General features: G+C 46.9%; 1 protein-coding gene across 1 annotated transcript in view; it reads left to right on the top strand.

Moving 5' to 3' along the window:
- The first annotated feature begins 3,526 nt into the window (after positions 1-3,526).
- Positions 3,527-10,571, top strand: part of LOC140070595 (DNA topoisomerase I, mitochondrial-like) — a 166,364-nt gene continuing 159,319 nt past the window's right edge. The window contains exon 1 of the mRNA XM_072117264.1: positions 3,527-3,555. The gene's annotated coding sequence lies outside the window, so the exon portion shown is untranslated. The remainder of the gene's footprint in view (positions 3,556-10,571) is intronic.

Raw genomic sequence — 10,571 nt, 5'->3', positions numbered from 1 at the left:
ACAAAAAAACCCTGCATATTTGGTATTGCCGCGTCCGTAACAATCTGTATAATAAAACAGAATTGTTACAGGACCCGCACGGTAAACGCCGGAGAAAAGAAAACGCAAAAATGTTCCGAATAAGATCATTTTTAATTAATACCCTATAAAAATGCTCTAAAAAGTGATTTAAAAAATGTTATGCACTCCAAAATAAGCCCACTCAAAAGAACAACTCTTCTCGCAAAAAATAAGCCCTTAACCAGATTTGTCAGCCGAAAAATAAAAAAAGTTATGCATATGAAAAGATGGTGATTAGAGATGAGCGAGTATACTCGTCCGAGCTTGATGCTCGTTCGAGTATTAAGGTACTCGAAACGGCTCGTTGCTCGGACGAGTATTTCCCCTGCTCGAGATCGAGCATTTAATTAAAAAAACACAGTGAAGAACATGGAAGAATAGAATAAAAACAGTGAACACAGTGACCACAGGATCATTTAAGTGAAAAAGACAGTGAAGAACACAGTGAAGAATAGATTACAGATGTTCGGCACATCTGCTTACTTGTCGGAAATACGCGCGGAACGGCAGCAGGGAGACATGGGCAGCGGGGAGACATCAAGCAGCACGGGGAGACATCGGGCAGCACGGGGAGATATCGGGCAGCACGGGGGAGACATCGGGCAGCACGGGGGAGACATCGGGCAGCACGGGGGAGACATCGGGCAGCACGGGGGAGACATCGGGCAGCACGGGGGAGACATCGGGCAGCGCGGGGAGACATCGGGCAGCACGGGGGAGACATCGGGCAGCGCGGGGAGACATCGGGCAGCGCGGGGGAGACATCGGGCAGCGCGGGGAGACATCGGGCAGCGCGGGGAGACATCGGGCAGCGCGGGGGAGACATCGGGCAGCGCGGGGGAGACATCGGGCAGCGCGGGGGAGACATCGGGCAGCGCGGGGGAGACATCGGGCAGCGCGGGGGAGACATCGGGCAGCACGGGGAGACATCGGGCAGCACGGGGGAGACATCGGGCAGCACGGGGAGACATCGGGCAGCACGGGGAGACTTCAGTGGAAGAAGAGGAGCGGATCCCGGGACAGCGTATCACCCCGACAAGTAAGCAGATGTGCCGAACATCTGCAATCTATTCTTCACTGTGTTTTTCACTGTGTTTTTCACTTAAATGATCCTGTGGTCACTGTTTTTATTCTATTCTTCACTGTTCTTCACATCTGCTAACTTGTCGGGAGATAATATACGCGCGGAACAGTGAAGAATAGATTGCAGATGTTTGCATACATCTGATCACTTATCAGAAGACATTCTTTTTCAATTAAATAACACATTTTATTCCTGAACCATGGTCCCTTTGAAAAATGCTCGGGTCTCCCATTGACTTCAATGGGGCTCGTTATTCGAGACGAGCACTCGAGCATCTGGAAAAGTTTGTCTCGAATAACGAGCACCCGAGCATTTTAGTGCTCGCTCATCTCTAATGGTGATGCAAAAATGAACAAGATTTTCTCCAAATTAGTTTTTATTCAGTACAATTGAATAAAATACACAAAACCCCCGCATATTTGGTATCCCTGCGTCCATAACAATCTGCATAATAAAACAGAATCATTATTTGAACCGCAAAGTGAACCCCATAAAAAAAAGCTCCAAAAAAAGATAATTTTCAATTAATACCCTATAAAAACATGCTCTAAAAAGTGATTTAAAAAATGTTATGCACTCTAAAATAAGACCACTAAAAAGAACAATCCTTCTCGCAAAAATTAAGCCCTTAAACAGATTTGTGAGGGGAAAAATAAAAAAGTTATGCATATGAAAGATGGTTATGCTAAAATTAACAACATTTTGCCAAATTGCTTTTTATTCCGTAAAAATGGGAAAAAATAAACAATGTATATAAATTAGGTCTTTTCGTAATCGTGGCGACCCATAGAATAAAAATAATATACTATTTTTATGGTATGGTTAACGACCAAAAAAAACCAAAAATTTTCCTAAAAATTGATGATTTTCATTTCCTCCACCAACAAAGAGTTAATAAAATCTCACCAATTAGCTATAGATGCCCCAAAATTACCTACCAGAAAAGTGCATCTCATGTGGCAAAAGAAATAAGCCCCTATAGGTCCCCAATAAAAAAAAAGAAAAAAATTATAGCCTGTACAATGTGAAATTGCAGATCTGCTCTACATGGCGCCTCCTTCTCTTCTATGCCCTGCCATGCGCCCATACAGCAGGTTACCACCACATATAGGGTATCAGTGTACTCGGGAGGAAGTGGTTATCAAACTTTGTGGAGCCTTTATTCATTTAATCCATTGTAAATGTTTAATTTTCCACCCAAAATGAGTGTATTGTGAAAAAATATTACAATTTGCAGACTGCGCCTCCATTTTGTTTTAACCCCTATAAAACACCTAAAGGGTTAACAAACTTCTTAAAAATGGGTTTTTCATACGTTGAGGGGTGTAGTTTCCATAATGGGGTAATTTATGAGTCTCGCTATTATTTAGGCCTCTCAGTGTCAATTAGAAGGTTTTTTTTACAAAAAATGTGAAAAATGATACCTAAATTCTGAGCCTCATAACATTCTAGTAAAATTTGTGGAATCTTAAAAAACCATGCCAACATAAAGCAGACATTTGGGAAATGTAAGTTATAAATTTATTTGGGTGCTATGACTATCTGCATCAAAAGTAGAGAATTTAGAATGTTGAAAATAAAAAAAAATTCAATATTTTTGGCAAATTTTGTTTTTTTTCATAACTAAACGCAAAAGATTTCATCCAAATTTTTAAACTAATTTGAAGTACAATGTGTCACGAGAAAACAATCTCAAAATCCCCTGGATATCTTATAGTGTCCCAAAGTTATAAACACTTATAGTGACACAGGCCAGATTTGAAAAATGGGTCCGCGTGCTTAAGGCCAAAAGAGGCTGAGTCCCCTAGGGGTTAAGTAAACTATTAATGTATTTATCATCTATGTGATGTATACATTTACTATATATGCATCCCACACCTATATTACTATTTATATATTATGTCATTATCTTAATTATTGATTATACTACGATTTTTTCTGCCATATCTTCGCTTATGTAATTTATGTATTTATGGGCTTCTCTATGTCAATTCTCCTGTTATCTGTTTTTTTTTTTGTTTGTTTTTAGCAGCATACAGTACTTATTTTCTACAACGATGCACTAGCCACTTTTAATCTCCTTATTACTGTTCCCCATGCTGTCATCACTATACTTACCACACAACTCGTTGCCAGTGGTGCCGCTGTCTCCCCGGATTAATTGGTGGGTGTGTCCCTGCTGCCATGGGGGGCGGAGGTAACTCCGCCCACGTGACATCACGGATCTCTCCTCTGTGGGATACAAGCATTTGGACATGCGCCATACTCACATGTGTCTGCAGTTTTTTCATCAGCTGCCTCTTGCCAGAGATTGGCCCCAGCTCTGTTTGAATATCGGTTTCCCATTACTTGGCGTCATCCCTTGACAAAGACCTGAGGTTGTTGAAACGAGAGTTGGGGTTGCACGCCAGGTAATAGTTTGTCCTTCCAGCCCCATTCATCCTATTAATGCATCCTATTATTGCTGTTTTTGTGCTGAATCGCTTATTATCACCACCATCATCTTATGTTTCAGTGTTTTGCGGGCTACATTATTTCCCTTGCCATTCACACCTGATGTAATTATCTACTTTTGTATTCACCTTTTGTGTGATTTTTTGGCTAACATTATTAAATTTCACTACAGTACTGTATATTTATTTATTTTTGGACCTATTACCTGGCATCCATGTATTTTATCCTCTTGATATCCTCTCCTTTTGTCGTATCCTCTTTCTCTCTTTTTTCGATTTTATGCTATATTTAGAGGTTTTTGTCTCATCTGGCAGTCACTACTAGTCTATGTTCTATACAATTCTTTATACAGCGTTGTTTTTCTACATACCGTATAAGCTGACCCAAGTATAAGCCGAGGCCCCTAATTCTACCACCAAAAATTGGGAAAATCTATTGACTCGAATATAAGTCGAGGGTGGGAAATGCATTGGTCACAGCCCCCCCCCCAGCCATCCAGCCCCTGTAGTATATAACCTGCCAGTCCCTACCCCAGTACACAGCCATCCAGCCGCTGTAGTATATAACCTGCCAGCCCCTGCCCCAGTATATAACCTGCCAGCCCCTGCCCCAGTATATAACCTGCCAGCCCCTGCCCCAGAATATAGCCATCCAGCCCCTGCCCCAGTATATAGTCATCTTGCCCCAGTATATAGCCATCCAGTCCGTGCCCCAGTATATAGCCATCTAGCCCATGCCCTACCTTTGTATAGCCTGCCAGCCCCCGTGCACCAGTATATAACCATCACCTACCCCGTAATGCAGGCGGCCCCCCCGATCTGTTATACCTAAAAGACCGCGTTATGTAGCCCCTATCCCGCCCCATTATACAGACATTAGATAAAAAAAAAAAAAAAAAACCTCACCTCTCCGGCGCCCCGGCAGGTCTTCTGTGTGATGCATCAGTCAGCGGCAATCCCGTGCAGCACACACCTCTGACGGCACACACAATACTATTCCAGCAGCCGCCGCTGACATCAATGTGTGTGCCGGTAGCCGGCACACACAATACTATTCCAGCAGCCGCCGCTGACATCAATGTGTGTGCCGGTAGCCGGCACACACAATGCTATTCCAGGGGCCGCCGCTGACAACAAAGCCTGCCGGGCTGCCGGGGCGCCGGAGAGGTGAGGGTTTTTTCTTTGTTTTTTTTTCACTCGAGTATAAGCCGAGTTTGGGCTTTTCAGCACATTTTTTGTGCTGAAAAACTCGGCTTATACTCGAGTATATATGGTATGTGTTAATGCTTGTAGCGAGTTGGGCAGGCCAGATCTCAGGCTGTCCAATGGGTCTCTGGCTTTCTCTCAGCGTTGTTGCTGTTGCTCACAAGCTATTCAAAGACAGAGACAGCAGGAGACCCTAGGGCAGTGATGGCGAACCTTTTAGAGACCGAGTGCCCAAAGTGAAACGCAAAATGTACCTTCTTATCGCAAAGTGCCAATAAGGCAATTCAAAATCGGGGCTAGTTCTCTAGTGCTTTTAAGTTGAATTGCATTTTAAAATGCCCAATAATGCCAAAATAGATAACTAGAAAATCTGCAGCAGTCCTAGGTTAGTAATAAATAAAAAAATAGATCACTACATATCCTGTTTCCCCTAAAATAAGACATCCCCCGAAAGTAAGACCTAGTACAATTTTGCTTCGGCTTAGAAATATAAGGCCTCCCCTGAAAATAAGACCTAGCGGCAGTCATTGCAGCAGCCTCCCCCACACCATACATTAATATTGGGAAATATTTTAAATGCTGCAGAAGGTTGTGACATGGGGAAGACTTCATGGGATAAATCACTGAGTGCTGTGCTACAAATGTGATACCAGCAGCGACCAGGATAAGAAGGGTCATTTATGGAAAGTGCTTTTACTAAACACGAGAGATTGGGGCCAATGATGCTAATAGAAATGGAGTCACAAGAAATTCTGCAAACTCTCAGAGTTTGGAGAGTCATAAGGAGGTTAGAGAAGTTGGTTTTTTTTTCAACGATAAATGTAAATTATTGTTCATGGAAAAATAAGACATCCCCTGAAAATAAGACCTAGCGCCTCTTGAGGAGCAAAAATTAATATAAGACACTGTCTTATTTTCGGGGAAACAGGGTACATAGGGAGCTAATGGGCTTAACAGTCCAGTGTTAAGTTTACACAGAACTGCTGGGATACCAGACCACCATATATTACTCAGGACTGCTGCAGTCAGCCAACTTTCTTTCCTTGCATAGGACTGCTACTGTCACGGGTGACCCCGCGATCCATGTCTCGGATCGCGGGGGCACCCGTGTCCTGCTGTGCCACACAGCCCCCTGTCTGGTTCTTGTCACGGGTGTCCCCGCGATCCATGTTGCAGATCGCGGGTGCACCTGTGCTCCGCTGTCCTGCCCTGCTCCCCCTCCTCTTCACTCACCTCTCCAGGCTCCTGGCACCGCTCTGGTCCCGCCTCTTCAAGGGTTTAAAGGGCCAGTGTCCTCCTTATTGGCGCTGGTATTCCCGGCTCGGCTATATAGCCTGGCTACTCCCAGCATCCCCTGCCGGATATTCAGCTCATTCTTCTGAGGAGAAAGCCTTCTTGAGTGTTTCCAGATGCCTCTGAGTTCCTGTGTTCCCGGTTTCCTGTGTTTCATGGTGTTCCCTTGTTCCGTGTTATCCTGTGGCGGTCCTGGTATACTGTGGCGGTCCTGGTATCCTGTGGCGGTCCTGGTATCCTGTGGCGGTCCTGGTATCCTGCCGGCGGTCCTGGTATCTTGCCGGCGGTCCTGAGGTCCTGCCGGCCATCCGAGGTCCTGCCAGCCATCCGAGGTCCTGCCAGCCATCCGAGGTCCTGCCAGCCATCCGTGGTCCTGCCAGCCATCCGTGGTCCTGCCAGCCATCCGTGGTCCCCGTGTCCCTAGCTTGGCTGCAACCGCAGGCCTAGTCGCACCCGCGGAGCAACCTGGTGACTCCTGTCGCAGCAAGACCATCCCGCTTTGCGGCGGGCTCTGGCGAAGACCAGCAGATCACTTAGACTCCGCTCCCGGGTGCGGCTAAGGTTATTATCTCCCACGGTGGTCCAGGGAGTCCACTGTTTAACCCCCGAGATTGTGGAGGCTACCTTAAACATGACTGTTTTACATTAAGGAAGAGGCAGCAGTCCTATGTAATGAAAAAAAGCTGTCTAGCTACATAAGTCCTGTGTAATTTATGATGCAATAAGATGCAGCAGTCTGTTACTCAAATGTAGAGATGAGCGAGCACTAAAATGCTCGGGTACTCGTTATTCGAGACGAACTTTTCCCGATGCTCGAGTGCTCGTCTCGAATAACGAGCCCCATTGAAGTCAATGGGAGACTCGAGCATTTTTCAAGGGGACCAAGGCTCTGCACAGGGAAGCTTGGCCAAACACCTGGGAACCTCAGAAAAGGATGGAAACACCACGGAAATGGACAGGAAACAGCAGGGGCAGCATGCATGGATGCCTCTGAGGCTGCTTAATCGCACCATTATGCCAAAATTATGGGCAACAGCATGGCCATGACAGAGTGACAGAATGAAGCTAGATAGCATCTAAAACATCCAATAATTGACCCTGACACTATAGGGGACGGCATGCAGAGGCAGCGGCAGCAGGCTAGAGAGTGTCATGGCGATATACCCTAAATGGACTCAGGCTTCAAACCAATGGGTGGCAGAGAGGAACCAAAGGAGGTGAGCAAGAAGCGCTCAAATAATATCGGTACATGATAAAAGTTTGCCAGTATATTTTGTGGATTACACAGCAGGGTGGCGACAAAGTTAACATGGAAGCCATGAAAACAACCCAAAATTCTGCCTGACACAGCTCGTTTGATAAGGGGACCATGTATGGAGGCAGTGAACTAGTAGTAGATTAAAGGTGCTGCAGTTAAAACTATGTTAGTTGGATCTTGGCATGGAGCTGGCGCTCCGCTGCCAGGCGAGCTTTCGCCAATCCAAGCCCCTGTCTCTAGGCTACTCCCCAAACAGCACTTCTAAGAACCTTTTGTATAAGATCAAGTGTAGTAGCGTTCTTATAAGTTTGGGATATGGCGGGTGAGGGGAATGTAAACAGATGCGCAAGAAGCGCATGATGCGCATGGAGCTGGCGCTCCGCTGCCAGGCGAGCTTTCGCCAATCCAAGCCCCTGTCTCTAGGCTACTCCCCAAACAGCACTTCTAAGAACCTTTTGTATAAGATCAAGTGTAGTAGCGTTCTTATAAGTTTAGGATATGCCGGGTGAGGGGAATGTAAACAGATGCGCAAGAAGCGCTGAAATAATATTGGTAAATGATAAAAGTTTGCCAGTATATTTTGTGGATAACACAGCAGGGTGGCGACAAAGTTAACAACTTTGATGTGGAATCCATGAAAACAACCCAAATTTCTGCCTGACACACCTCGTTTGATAAGGGGACGATGTATGGAGGCAGCTATATGGACGACTTTTGGAGGTAGCAATGGAGACAACGTGTGGAGGCTGCTATGGAGACAATTTAATTTGGATAGTGCCTGTATGTGGCAGTCCAAAAAAGTTTTCAAACCAGAGGAGCAGGTAGGTGGCCCTCCAGAAAAATGAAATAGATTGAGTGCCTGTATGTGGCAGTCCAAAAAAGTTTTCAAACCAGAGGAGCGGGTAGGTGGCCCTCCAGAAAAATTGAATAGATTGAGTGCCTGTATGTGGCAGTCCAAAAAACTTTTCAAACCGGAGGAGCAGGTAGGTGGCCCTCCAGTAAAATGGAATAGATTGAGTGCCTGTATGTGGCAGTCCAAAAAAGTTTTCAAACCAGAGGAGCAGGTAGGTGGCCCTCCAGAAAAATTGAATAGATTGAGTGCCTGTATGTGGCACTCCCAAAAATTGTTTAAAACAGAGGACCGGGTAGGTGGCCCTCCAGAAAAATTGAATAGATTGAGTGCCTGTATGTGGCACTCCCAAAAATTGTTTAAAACAGAGGACCGGGTAGGTGGCCCTCCAGAAAAATTAAATGCATAAAGTACTATAGCTAGAGCCAGTGGGCCTTGTCAAAAAATAGCCAGTTTCCTCTGCTTTACTGTACAAAGAGGAGGAGAAGGTGGAAAATGAGGAGGAGGAGGAGTGGATAAATTATTCAGGTTGAGCTTCCTTCACCTGGTGGAGATTGGAAATTATGAGAAATCCAGGCTTTATTCATCTTAATAAGCGTCAGCCTGTCAGCGCTGTCAGTCGACAGGCGTGTACGCTTATCGGTGATGATGCCACCAGCTGCACTGAAAACCCGCTCGGACAAGACGCTAGCGGCAGGGCAGGCAAGAACCTCCAAGGCGTACAGCGCCAGTTCGTGCCACATGTCCAGCTTTGAAACCCAGTAGTTGTAGGGAGCTGTGTGATCATTTAGGATGATGGTATGGTCAGCTACGTACTCCCTCACCATCTTTCTGTAAAGATCAGCCCTACTCTGCCGAGACTGGGGACAGGTGACAGTGTCTTGCTGGGGTGACATAAAGCTGGCAAAAGCCTTGTAAAGCATACCCTTGCCAGTGCTGGACAAGCTGCCTGCTCGCCTACTCTCCCTCGCTACTTGTCCCGCAGAACTACGCACTCTGCCGCTAGCGCTGTCAGAAGGGAAATACTGTTTCAGCTTGTGAACCAGGGCCTGCTGGTATTCATGCATTCTCACACTCCTTTCCTCTCCAGGGATGAGAGTGGAAAGATTTTGCTTGTACCGTGGGTCCAGGAGAGTGAACACCCAGTGCTGGAATAAATTCTTTGAACGCGAGGGTCACGGGATATGCAGCCTAGCATGAAATCTGCCATATGCGCCAGAGTACCAACGCGTAAGAATTCACTCCCCTCACTGGCCTGACTGTCCATTTCCTCCTCCTCCAACTCCTCCAACTCCTCTTCTTCTGCCCATACACGCTGAACAGTGAAGGACTCAACAATGGTCCCCTCTTGTGTCTCGCCAACATTCTCCTCCTCTTCCTCCTCATCCTCCTCCACCTCCACCTCCTCCGATATGCGCTGAGAAACAGACCTAAGGGTGCTTTGGCTATCAACAAGGGACTCTTCTTCCCCCGTCTCTTGTGACGAGCGCAAAGCTTCCGACTTCATGCTGATCAGAGAGTTTTTCAACAGGCCAAGCAGCGGGATGGTGAGGCTGATGATGGCGGCATCGCCACTGACCATCTGTGTTGACTCCTCAAAGTTACTCAGCACCTGACAGATATCAGACATCTACGTCCACTCCTCATTGTAGACTTGAGGAAGCTGACTGACCTGACTACCAGTTCTGGTGGAAGTTGACATCTGGCAGTCTACAATCGCTCGGCGCTGCTGGTAAACTCTGGATAACATGGTCAGTGTTGAATTCCACCTCGTGGGCACGTCGCACAACAGTCGGTGAGCGGGCAGTTGGAGGCGGCGCTGCGCGGCCCTGAGAGTGGCAGCATCTGTGCTGGACTTCCTGAAATGCGCACAGATGCGGCGCACCTTCGTGAGCAAATCAGACAGATTGGGGTATGTCTTGAGGAAACGCTGAACTATCAGATTTAACACATGGGCCAGGCATGGCACATGTGTCAGTCTGCCGAGTTGCAGAGCCGCCACCAGGTTACGGCCGTTGTCACACACAACCATGCCTGGCTTCAGGTTCAGCGGTGCCAGCCACAGATCAGTCTGCGCCGTGATGCCCTGTAATAGCTCTTGGGCGGTGTGCCTTTTATCGCCTAGGCTCAGCAGTTTGAGCACCTGCTGTCGCTTAGCGACGGCACTGCTGCTGTGCCTAGAGCTACCGACTGATGGCGCCATGCCCACGGATGGTAATTCGGAGGAGGAGGAGGTGGAGGAGGGGTGGGAGGAGGAGGAGGCATAGTAGGCCTGAAACACCTGGACCGAGGTAGGCCCCGCAATCCTCGGCGTCGGCAGTATATGACCAGCCGCAGGGTCAGACTCGGTGCCAGCCTCCACCAAGT

Source organism: Engystomops pustulosus, chromosome 7 (assembly GCF_040894005.1).
Source record: "Engystomops pustulosus chromosome 7, aEngPut4.maternal, whole genome shotgun sequence".
In the NCBI taxonomy this organism is placed as follows: Eukaryota; Metazoa; Chordata; class Amphibia; order Anura; family Leptodactylidae; genus Engystomops; species Engystomops pustulosus.
The sequence above is the reverse complement of the archived record's forward strand: the minus strand, read 5'-3'. Positions and strand labels throughout refer to the sequence as shown.